Source organism: Sinocyclocheilus anshuiensis, unplaced genomic scaffold (genome assembly GCF_001515605.1).
Source record: "Sinocyclocheilus anshuiensis isolate Anshui unplaced genomic scaffold, SAMN03320099.WGS_v1.1 scaffold1254, whole genome shotgun sequence".
Lineage (NCBI taxonomy): Eukaryota > Metazoa > Chordata > Actinopteri > Cypriniformes > Cyprinidae > Sinocyclocheilus > Sinocyclocheilus anshuiensis.
The window spans coordinates 61,791-73,730 of NW_015557130.1; the positions used below are offsets into that span (position 1 = coordinate 61,791).

At 40.6% G+C, this 11,940-nt stretch overlaps 1 protein-coding gene across 4 annotated transcripts in view; it reads left to right on the plus strand.

Annotated features, from left to right (window-relative positions):
- Positions 1 to 11,282: 11,282 nt before the first annotated feature.
- The window catches only part of LOC107677945 (natural resistance-associated macrophage protein 2-like), a 27,857-nt gene continuing 27,199 nt past the window's right edge, over positions 11,283 to 11,940 (plus strand). For 2 of the 4 annotated variants that reach the window (XM_016473020.1, XM_016473024.1), the window contains exon 1: positions 11,283 to 11,436. The gene's annotated coding sequence lies outside the window, so the exon portion shown is untranslated. The other 2 variants (XM_016473021.1, XM_016473022.1) reach the window with 2 other exon arrangements.

The window sequence follows — 11,940 nt, forward strand, 5'->3', positions numbered from 1 at the left end:
TAAATATTATATGATATAAAGACCACACCACCAGATGGCAGCCTTCCATCAAGTTTGAATCTGCTGTGCATTAATGACTCTTTGTGATTGCTGTTTCACAAACGCTTGGAAGATTTTCAGAATCAACAAACAGGAAGATTTCAACAAACAGGGCTATGCATCTGTTTGGCGGTCACAGTTCAAACTGCCTAGAGATGAGCTTTAGACTGATTTCAGTTCTCCACTTCATTTTAATGCTTCTTTGTGGATACAAAACCAGCTCCAGACCACTAATGCCAATCCAGGATTGAATGATCAATCTGAACATGCTTTAGGTTTAGAGGCGACTGCAGCCACGCTGAACTGACCCGAGTGCTTTGGAAAGCATTGCTCGTTTCCCAGGATCACGGCTTCAAAGCACACACTGACACTGAACGCCGGCTGTACTTCTGTCAGAGGCTCAGAGCGGCTGCAAACACAGCGTGGCCTTGTGTCCATCAGCCTTTGTTTTACTAGAACAGCACAACCCAGCACTCGCCTGCAGAGAAAACCTGCTATTAGAGTAGGTTAAACAAGCTTTTGGGGAATTACCATGCATGGCCTAAATTACAAGAGCGAGCCAGAAAGTGACGTTTTTGTGCATTGTTATTAAAATGAAGACATTATAAGAAGCAATCTGAATGTTTTTAAGAACACAGCAAATGCAGTTACCTTGAAAGTTTACTCCAAACAATCAAAAGTTTTAATTATTCAATATAGAACTATTGTGTGATCTATGAGGTAATCGTACTGCATGTAGTTTCATCAGCAGTTATTTCAAGTCTGATATTATTCCTGAATATACGGCCGATCTTATACAAGTTCTGAATTTCACACTCAAATCAACAATGTGAAAATAAAGCTGTGGCCTCCAACATTGGCATCTTTCACTGTATGATTACTGAAGTCTCAATGAGATTACGGAGTAAGGTCTGCAGTGTTCCTTAACGCTACATTCAAGAAACTGACAAAAATCACATATTTCAGACACGGTAGCACCAAAACTTCATTTCCGTGAGCTGCTCCTCTCCATGGGCGTTCTCCTCATTTGTTTGACATACAGGCGTCTCTAAATGAACAGCTTTCTTCTCACTCGTCTCTCGGTTGGGAAATGAAGGAGGCTTCGTGAGTCTCTTCTGAAGAGCTACAGTGCGTCCTGTGCAGCTTCATCCAGCATCTTCAGCTCTTACACTCTCTTCTGGGTTACATCACATGGATAATTAATCACTTTGAGCTGGTCTCCACTGAACGTCACAGTAAGACCAACAGCATGCATTCAGAAAACCGACCGGGTGAACTTTAACTTCATGACACATGCAGGTTTGATGCAGAACTTCAGATACCCTAGAAAGCGCCAGGTAGAGCTCCAGTTCAGCGACGCGCCGGCCGATGCAGCTGCGCTTGCCCACTCCGAACGGCACGGAGGCATACGGGTGGCTGCCCTCGGAGCGGCTCAGCCAGCGCTGCGGGACAAACGCGTCCGGATCACCAAACTGCTTCGGTTCACGGGACGTGGCGTAGTGGCACAGAGTGATCAGAGTCTGTGAGGGTCGATCACACACCAACCATCTGCAAGCTGGAGATTAGCAAGGAACAAGGAAGTTACTGCAAACTTCAACTTTACTGTTCAGTGCACTCTCAGACTCATTTTGGATAATAAAGTTTATTGTTAAATTGTTAAATGCCCTACCTCCATCATTACATATCTGTGTCACGTCATTATAAGTGTTTGATCACCACATTTGACTGATCATTGCAAAAAATGTGTTAATGTATATATATTCTGTTTATGTATATACTGTATTCTATATATAGTACCAGTCAAATGTGTGGACACACGAATGGGAAAGTGTCCAAACTTTTGACTGGTACTGTACTATAATATACACAAAGAATATCGGCCGATATATCGGTATTGGCCTTTTTTTTTACTCCCTAATATCGGTATCGGCCCCAAAAAACCCATATCGGTCGGGCTCTAGTAATTAATGACAGAATGTTCATATTTGGGTGAACTAACCCTTTAAGGCTGATCTGTGCCTACTCAAAATTCAGTGTAAAGGCACAGTGCCAGACTAAACTGTGCCTGCTCAGACCCACTTAATATCAAAGCATGCAGCTGTGTGAATGCATTAATGCCACCTCTGAGCAGCATTAAACCGTCTGCGTCAAGACACCGAAATGCCACTTCATGTGCGCTTCTGTGCCACTTTTGCAGTGTAAATTCGGCATCATTTAACTAAATGAAAAGAACGGTATGGACTGCTGTTATCAATTACTTATTGCTCCTGAAACCAGTGTTTTAATTGTGATCATAAAGGACGAGCAGCATGCATGCAAACTGCCAGAAGAGCAGATATGAGCGAGCGCTTGTACCCACGCCGTCAGGAGTCCGTATCCTTCTCCGTGGAGCTTGCGGTAGTCCTTCCAGGATGAGAGGTCCGAGCGCATGGGGTGCTGGCCCTCCTGTCTCAGCACCTGCTCGATCAGCTCCGGCTCGGCCACATGGACAGTCAGGATGGGCCCGAAGCTGGCCTTCCACACGGGCCTATACCTCCTCCGGCCCTCCAGCTTCAAACACAGTCACAGAGCACTTACTGGCTTGCTTTAATTTCAGATGCACACTATTAATTCACATCGAAGCCATTAACACAAAAAAATGAATGGATTGGGCATCAGATTTGTAACTTTCAAATATGAATCATTTTGACTAAAAGAGGATATTCTTTTACATTACATTTTCCCGCATCATTTTAGACGTTTGGTGTTCCTGGTCAAAAATAACCAGCCTACACAAAATTGCTTATAAATTTGTAATAATGCTATAGCCTATAATTACCAAATACTGGATTCGATCTTCTTGCCAGCATGTGTTCTTTCAGTAAGCACAGGTTTTGTATTCGTTTCTGGAAGTGATTGATCGCTGGCCTCATTGATCTGACCTTATGCACCTCAGATTTTGAGTGAACGCAGACAAAATTATCCACAAATAATGCTTAAGGTGCATAAGCTCAGATCAATGAAGCCTACGATCAATAACTTCCAAAAACAAATACAAAACCTGTGCTAACTGAGAGAAAACAAGTTGTCAAAAAGATTGAATCCATGATTTGGTGATAATACAGCATAATGAGAGATTGATTTACATGCAAGCAAGGCCAGTCATTTTTGACCAGGAGCACCAAATAATAGGATTTTCAGCACAGCACAGCGGTTAAGGGGAATAAACATTATTGTGAAACCAAAATGTTCTCACAAACACTCTTTCTGAGTTTAAGTAGTTATGTTTCCCTAGCCAAAAACAGACTGCTAATTACTTTACATTGTTCATATTACTGATTAATCATAATGAACTACATGCAATCACTGCCACTGTAATAAGTAAACAGTAGAACCGTTTCTATTAATATTCAGAAGCAACTCAGAAACTGAAACCAAATAAGATGCCAGCAGCAGCAGCAATAAAGCAGCGGTTCTCAGCTCCAGTCCGCACGCTGTATGTCTCTCTTAAGTGCCGCTCTCGGTTCAGTTCATGCATCTCCCTGAATCAGGTGCGTTAAACAAGGAAGACATACAAAACGCTTAGCGCAGTGGAGCGGAGAAGCAGCGCACCTGCAGCTGATGGAGGAGCGACAGCCCGCGTCTGAAGAGCAGATCCCAGATGAAGCCCGCGTCTGAAATGAAGAGCAGATCCCAGATGAAGCCCGCGTCTGAAGAGCATATCCCAGATGAAGCCCGCGGCCGAAGAGCAGATCCCAGATGAAGCCCGCGGCCGAAGAGCAGATCCCAGATGAAGCCCGCGTCTGAAGAGCAGATCCCAGATGAAGCCCGCGGCTGAAGGTCCGGGCATCTGCTCGAGCGTCTTCACCTGCCGTGACGCAGGCGCGGGCATGACGTCAGCCCAGCGGTCCGCACACCTGCCGGACACCTTCAGAGCCTGAGGCAGCATGCTCCTCAATGCGTCGATATATTGATGAGTCCTGGAGTCACTGGAGGGGAATGTTTTATCATGAATCCTCCAGCAGTCCTTGCTGTTATGAGATAGGGCAGAAACTGCCTAACATGCATGCTCCGTTAAATTCAAGCGAAGATCTCATAATTCATTGCTCCTCCGATCCTGATCTGTTGCTGAAGGCTGGATGGGCTCCTGACCTGATTCCGCTGGTCATGGCTGATGCCCAGCATGCTGTATGAGGTAATACATCAACAGTACTGAGAGCCACTGTGAGTCTGATCTGTGCAATGTGAAAGATAACAGCAGTGCAATCCTCTTTCAGAGAAAGCCTGGACAGACCATCACATCTGGTGGCATCAATGTGAAATATATAGAGAGAGAGATTTGCTGACCACACAGGATCATTCCTACTGTTTGGTGGATATTATGTCCCCATTGTAACAACACTGCATATTACATATTTTTCATAAAATGTAAAATATGCAATAGTTTTCCATGCATAGATGTACCCTATTAACACACATTCATAATGTATAGTAGGCTACTTATAATAATAAACATCTTTTCGAAGCACTTGACAGAAATTCTCATGTTCTCAATCATGTTTTTTCAACTTTGAATTAAAGGTTACATCATGTATATTTCTATAGTAGCAATTTCTATTATTTATTCTTTCTGACATTAAATACATTTTTTTGTTTGTTTTAATGGGTAAAACCATTCAATTAGTTTATGTCTCTCAATCTGTTTTATTCTTTTAATATTAAACTCCTTGCTGAATGTCAATCTTCTGCTAGCATGTTGTTCTTTTCTAGCTATGGGCTTCCACCCTGTTACACACTGCATTGTTAAAAACATCACGTATCAGGGTGGACACATTTCCTAGAATAAGAAATATCTGGTCAGTATTATTAGGTTAGACTAACCTGAGCTGACAGAAAGACATGTTCTCCCTCTGATAAGACTTAAAACCTGCTCAATCCATAATCCATCAAAAGTGACTCATTAACTGTCCTGTTTGTTGCTGCCGTGTGTTTTGAGTTTTGAGCTCCGTCAAGTTAATTCTTTGTCGTATCATTTTTTATCTTAAAATCAATTTTATACACCATCATTTTCGTTTCTATAACGTGTGAATATATCCCCTATCGTATTCTACAACAAAAAACAAATACTTGCTAAGGAACTCGCATTCACATAAAGTAGCCTTGTTGACAAGTTTGGGTGAGTAAGGGCAAAACGCAGTACTTTCAGTGACCTGTAATAGGCAGTATCACATCTTTTGTAGCAGAAATAAACTGCCGCAGAAAAAGCTAGGTCCATGCAAAATGTAATGTGTAACTGCAACACTCATTTCAAATGTAGTTGAGTAAAGAGTACAGATACTCATTTAAAAATGTAGTGAAGTAAAGAGTAAAAGTTGCTAATATCTTTGATACTCAGTACAACTACAAAGTACCCGAAAAGATACTCAAGTACAGTAACTAATTACATTTACTCCAATACTTTACACCTCTGCTCAATTATAATCAGCACAGTGGACGTCAATCAGGTTCGATGTGTTGGTACAGCAGAAACACACATATGCGCAGTGAGCAGCGGGACGATTGATGGGTCAAATAATGTTAGCGGAAGCAGATATCCAGGGAGCTGGCTTTGATAAACACAAGCTTAGACAGACGGCAGGAGTGTGGGTCTCAAACACTGCCAGGAAGCCTATTCCAAAGTTCCTGAAAAGGTCATTTTGTGGATTTGATACTCGGTTCAGTCAGCAGGCTGGACCTTTGTGACCTGAATGGACAGAATCTAGTGTGACAGAAGTGTTTAGGGCTTTATAATGCAGATGTGAATTTGAATGCAGAAGGAAGAATGAAAACACAGACAGATCCAAACATAACAGTCTGTCTTCTCTTCCGTCCACAGCAGGAGGTGAGGGTTCATCATCACTGACACTATAGACTGAGTTATGCCTTCAGGAGCATGCTGTCCCCTCAGCTGACCTGCTTAAGGCCTGCACACGGCAACACAAGAGCAAAAGATGCCATGAAGATCAGACTGATGTCACTCCTGCACCACAGAAGCACCATGAAAACACGTCCTATGTATAGGAATGAGGTGACAGGTGAAGTTATGTGGAGGGAAGGTCAAAGGTCGACCCAAGAAAAGAGCAGTGACCCCACCTGAAGAACACGGGTTTGATTTGTTTCGTCTTTCTCAAGTTACACAGCCACTATCAGCCGAGGCTTTTCTCTTTCAGAGGACGATTTTGACTCATTTAACAGGAGAGAAGAGAAATAAAATACCTTTAAAAGCAGCGTGATTAATGTTACGAACCTTCTGCATAAGCATACAATGCATGTGCAAAAATGTGAGACACTGCAGTATTCTCAAAATCAATCACGGCAATTAAAAATCAATTAGAAAGTGCATAAACATCATCTACATTACCAACATATTTTATCTGAAAGATGTCAAGAATGAATCTGTGCATTTGTGTAAATAAAAAGAACATCAACCCGAGAGGAAAGGATTGTACAGAAGATTCAAACATGCGCTCATAATGCTGTCGTTTTGGTGGAATTAAATTTTTCTGGAGTAAAACGTCTTTGCATTTGGTTGTATGACTGTCTTTTTTAATGATTTACTTTGTTCTGTGCCTCTGCTGGCTGAACATATACAGCAGCCCACAAAAGTGTTTGGACATTTAAGCCTCAAATATCTAAATGTATTTGTATTATGTAACAAAAGGTGAAAACAAGTGGTGTTTACTAGATAGAAACAGAGCACTTATCAATCAGAAATTTCACTAGATGAAGTTTGTTAGGTTTCAAAATAGGAAGTGATTGTTCAAAATAAAGTCTTGGACACTTCCTGGCTGTCAAACGTTGTGACACTTTTCATATGTTAATGTGGTGAAATACAGTAGTGATGATTCTGACTTCATACGTCATATAAATCACCTTCAGACCAGTCAGTTTGGACTGACTTTTGAAAATTACTGAAAGTCTAGCTCATTTAAATGATTCAAAGTCAGTTCTGAGAAAAGCGCGAGTATCATTGACACTTGCTTTAATAAACTGTATCTAATGCAATGAAATTAAGACATTTTAAGTGTGACTTAAGTGTCCAAAAGCGTTCATCAAGAGATTGTCAGAACATCATACGAGCTGCTTGAATGAACTGAAACTGTGAGAACTGTGGAAGCCTGTTTCTCTCAGAATTGTATTTCAGTGCCTGCAGTGAGCGTGAGAGACCGTCTGACATGTCAAGGATGCCTCATTCTGGACGCATGTGTGTGTTTGATCTCTAGAGCGGCGGAATATGTGCAAATATTTACTCTGTCATTGCACATACATGTGACCATATGTACATGTGCTGCAGCGAGGGGATTTTGCCGGTGCTTTTTAAAGGAATAGTTCGCTCAACAATGAAAATGTGCTCATCCTCGGGGCATCCCAGATTAGGATGAGTTTGTTTCTTCATCAGGTTTGTAGAAATGTAGCATTGCATCAGTGTCTCAGCAATGGATGCTTTGCAGTGAATGGGTGCCGTCAGAATGAGAGTCCAAACAGCTGATAAAAACATCACAATAATCCACAAGTAATCCACACCACTCCAGTCCATCAGTTAACATCTGGAGAAGACAAAAGCTGAAACTAATCCAGCATTAAGACATTTTTAACTAAAACACATAGAGTCCATAATCCATAATAACACTTCCTCCAGTGAAAAAGTGCATCTGCTTTTTTTCTCTCACATCAAAATCCAGCCACATATTTGTTTAGAGCTGTTTAAACGCTGCTTGATCTGTGCAGATTTCTCTCCTGATTCACATGGTGCAAAACCGGAAGTTACGCTGGTAAACCATGTGAGAGTCTACCTTTGGATATTCCAGATTTCCTATGCCGGTGGGCTCTTTATAGTACGTGAAACGTGGAGGGGTGATTGTCAGACTAAAGGCCCATCTGCGGGCTGGTTACCTACCCAGCTCCGTCTTTCAGCCATGGAACGCAGACCCTAGCCGCTTCGCTGCTTGGCATTTGCCGGACGTTTCATCTCGATGGCTTCGTCCTGTTGTCTCTGGCTTTGTTGCTCCTTCTGACCCTCCGGTCCTGCCTCGACGTGACTTTTTTCCTCTGATTAAACTAAGGCCTTATCATGGCGATGTCTCACTGGCGAATCTTTGGTCATTGAACAAGGCTCCGATCTCACTGATGTTAGAGTTGTTGGATCTCTTATATCTGATCATTCTCATGTTATGTTTACTATGTCACTTCCTCAGCTTTCTCAGAAATCAGGTCTTGATACAAAACAAACACGCTTTTACTCATCTCATTTTTGCGAAGATTTTACGACGCTTTTTAACGAGGTCTGTACTCACTTGTCGCTTGAGTCTGCACTACTGAGCAGCATTTTAATGTATGTTTTAAGCTGTACAAGCCTAAAGCCGAGTCAGAACCTTGGTTTAGTCAAAATATTCACACTTTGAGACAAACTTGCAGGAAAGCAGAAAGAAGATGGAAAAACGACAGATTACAAATCTTGTATGAACACTTAAAGGATGCATTGTCTTTGTATCAAAGAGCTGTCAGGAAACCTAAAGCTACTTTCAGATCTGATTACTAAACATCATCATACATAAACTCTGTTATATCCCCCTGTAAATGTAATCTCAGACCCTTCTGTTGCACTTTATCAAGATTTTTTGCATTTTTTTCTGTGATAAAATCATAAACTTGAAAGACCAGTTACAGCTGGTGGATGCTGACATGGCTGAACATGTTAAAGTCTACTTTTGATGTTGTTACAATTAGTCGAGGAAAACATTTCAAATTAAACCTTTCTTGTGTCCGAACAATGTAATTCATCCTCAACACTTAAAACAAATAGTGGCCTCTGTGGGTCCGGGTTTGGTGTCATTTATAAATAAAAGTTTGCAAACTGGGTGTGTCCCAGATAGACTGAAATTGGCCACTGTTACACCTGTGCTGAAGAAACCTTAACTGTCCTAGCAAATTTTCACCTAAGATCCACCTTACCTTTTATAAGGTGTTGGAAAAAATAGTGCTCTTACAACTTCAGTCCTTTCTAACTGATAATCAGATATTTGAAGAATTTCAATCTGGGTTTTAGTCACGACATAGTCCTGAAACTGCCCTTTTTAGAGTCCTTAATGATATTTTTCACATATTTGCATGCAATTTGCATGGATTAGTGACAATTGGCCACTTTATTGAACTGGCGTTATCTTATAAGGTTTCAGGATTTTGGAGAAGTTCCCACTGCGAATGCTTCACAATGTAGAGGGAACGCTCAAAAGGGAACAACCATTTAGCCAACTGACCCATGGTAGAACCCCAAAAATCAAGAAAAAAAGACGAAAAAATCGAATAATAATAATAAAATCCAGTTGCTTCGCTCCTGGTGTGAGTTGCACCGCATGGAGGACAGAACAAAACCTCGTTGGAGCTGTAAGCTTTTAAATTAAAATGTATCTATAAAACAAAAGTTCTTCTTTGGCCAGATTAGCCTACACTTTCTTATAGCTGATGAGTGAATAATAAAACGGTTCTGCGAAATTGAGAACTTATGTCTAGCTTGTATACTCGACAACTTTGCACAGTTTACGCTACATTACATTTAGTCATTTAGCAGACACTTTCTTCCAAAGCAACTTACAAATGAGGACAATAGAGCAAGCAAAACCAACAAAAGAGCAACAATATGTAGGTGCTTTGACAAGTCTTGGTTAGCCTAACACAGTACACATAGCAAGGCTTTTTTTATAATAAATAAAGAGAAAAACAAGTAGATAGAATAGAAAAAAAGTCAAATCATCCTAGCAGCCGTAATTCAACCAATCTTAAGAAGAATAAGTGCATTTTCCTTCCTCTTCAGAGGGTCAGAATCTTGGACCCCTAATTAATGATTCTAGTAAAACAGAGAAAATGCATTTGATGGATGCATGTTGATTGAGTAGAAATTCCTATCTCATATGCTTCTCTGAACATCGTCTTCATTTCAGTCACGATCAGTCATCAGATCTTCACAACCTTCTAACTTTGATGTAGAGCCATCAAATCGATTAATCGCGACTAATCGATCCAGAATAAAAGTTTGTGTTTACATATGTGCATATTTATCATGTGCATATAAATACACACACATATACATGTACAGTATATATTCAAGAAATACTTATATGTATATACATATTATATTTTAAATTTTTCTTAAATATATACATGCAACACTCCTCTCTCTGCCAAATCAACAAATGACGTGACTTTCTCTAACTCTCTCTCTATGATGCTTCACACAGAAATGAACATTTGCTGGCAGTGTTGGCAAGTCTGAGGTTGGCAGTGGCGAGTGGCCCATCCAATTAGAAGTTGGTACAAATGTATTAAAAGATCATCTAAACGGATCTCAGACTGAGGTAATGCTTTACAACAAACTTCCTTTAGTTATTTGTGTTAGCTCATGTATGAATGTATTGTGTATTGAACTTGTGCTGTATTTTCTGTTGGCAATTTGACATGCAGTTTTCATAAGTGATAAAGTTCGGTCAAAAGTAATACACAAGTATAAATTATAATCAAAAAGTAGTCTGATTATTACCAAACATGCGTGTAATCAGTAAAGGACTGCGATTTGGAAGTAATGGACCCAGCAGGGTAGATATATCTGGCGTTATTATTAATAAACAAATAAATGAATCACTTTGTTTTCTTTATAGAGTTCCAGCACAAAGCGTAGTGTGGGAGGAGCGAAGCTTTTCGAAGCTCCGATTCAACTGAACCTATAGCTTCGCAAAACGATTCACTGATTCACACGAAGCGCTCGAGACGCCTGCTGGACAAAACTCTGCAAATGCAACAAAACTCGGGCCGAAACAAATATGCATGGACATTTTACAAATACTATTTTACAAACCCATTGCAAATGCTTTATTGAAAGTATAATACATTAAAATAACAAGATGCCATTAAATGTGAAGTGTCTGTGTAATAGGCTATGTGCTTTTTTAAAACAATTCTCTGGGCTTTGTTTGATTTATTTTTTTTTCTATAGAAACATTCACATTCAACATTTTACATTAGCCAGGGGGTGAAGACAAGGAAAGGAGGATATAACATTACATTGAAATGTAAAAAAAATAAAAACATGGAGATGCTTACACTTAACAGCGTGCTTGTTTATCAGATGATAGACAGATTTTAGGCAAACCGCTGAAATCCCGGCACGTTTCGCAACAGTTGTGACGTCACGTAGCCTCGTTCACTGAAAGCACGTGACTTCGGCGGCTTGAAACACTGTTTCACAAAGAGGCTTCGAAGCTTCACGAAGCGCGCATCAGCCCTGGACTCTTATTCTGAAACCTTCGCCTTCTGCGTGCTCATGGCTGGAGAGATCTTCACTGAAGCGTCACATTAGCGGAGGATCTTCCTCATCCTCTTCCTCAGGTGACTGTGAGTGTGAGTGAGTGTGTTTTGCGTAAGCAAGCATATAAGAAACCGGTCCGAGAATGGAGCTTGTACAGTATGTAGTCACAGATGCACATTAGCGTGATGGTTGATTACAGTAAAAACAATAGAAACCATCGCAGAATGTGTAGTGGTTTTAATGGGAACTGTAACGGTCCCTGTGGGTCTGTATTGGTGGCTTGTTAAAACCACTAAATCCTAATGGAAGTGTCCCAAAACATGCTACAGCAAACCGTGTTTTGAGTGTTTTAATGGTTAATAGTTGCTGGGTTGTAGGGCTGCCACTAACGACTGTTTTTATTATTATTATTAACCTATCGACTCATTTATCGATTAGTCTAAACCAGTGTTTCCCAACCTTTTTTCAGTCGCGGCACCCTTTGGAAATGTTAACAAACTTGTGGCACCCTACAAAATTAATTTTGTCACAATATTTGAATTTCTAACTTCGATGTGATAATTTGAAAAGTATAGATATTCGGT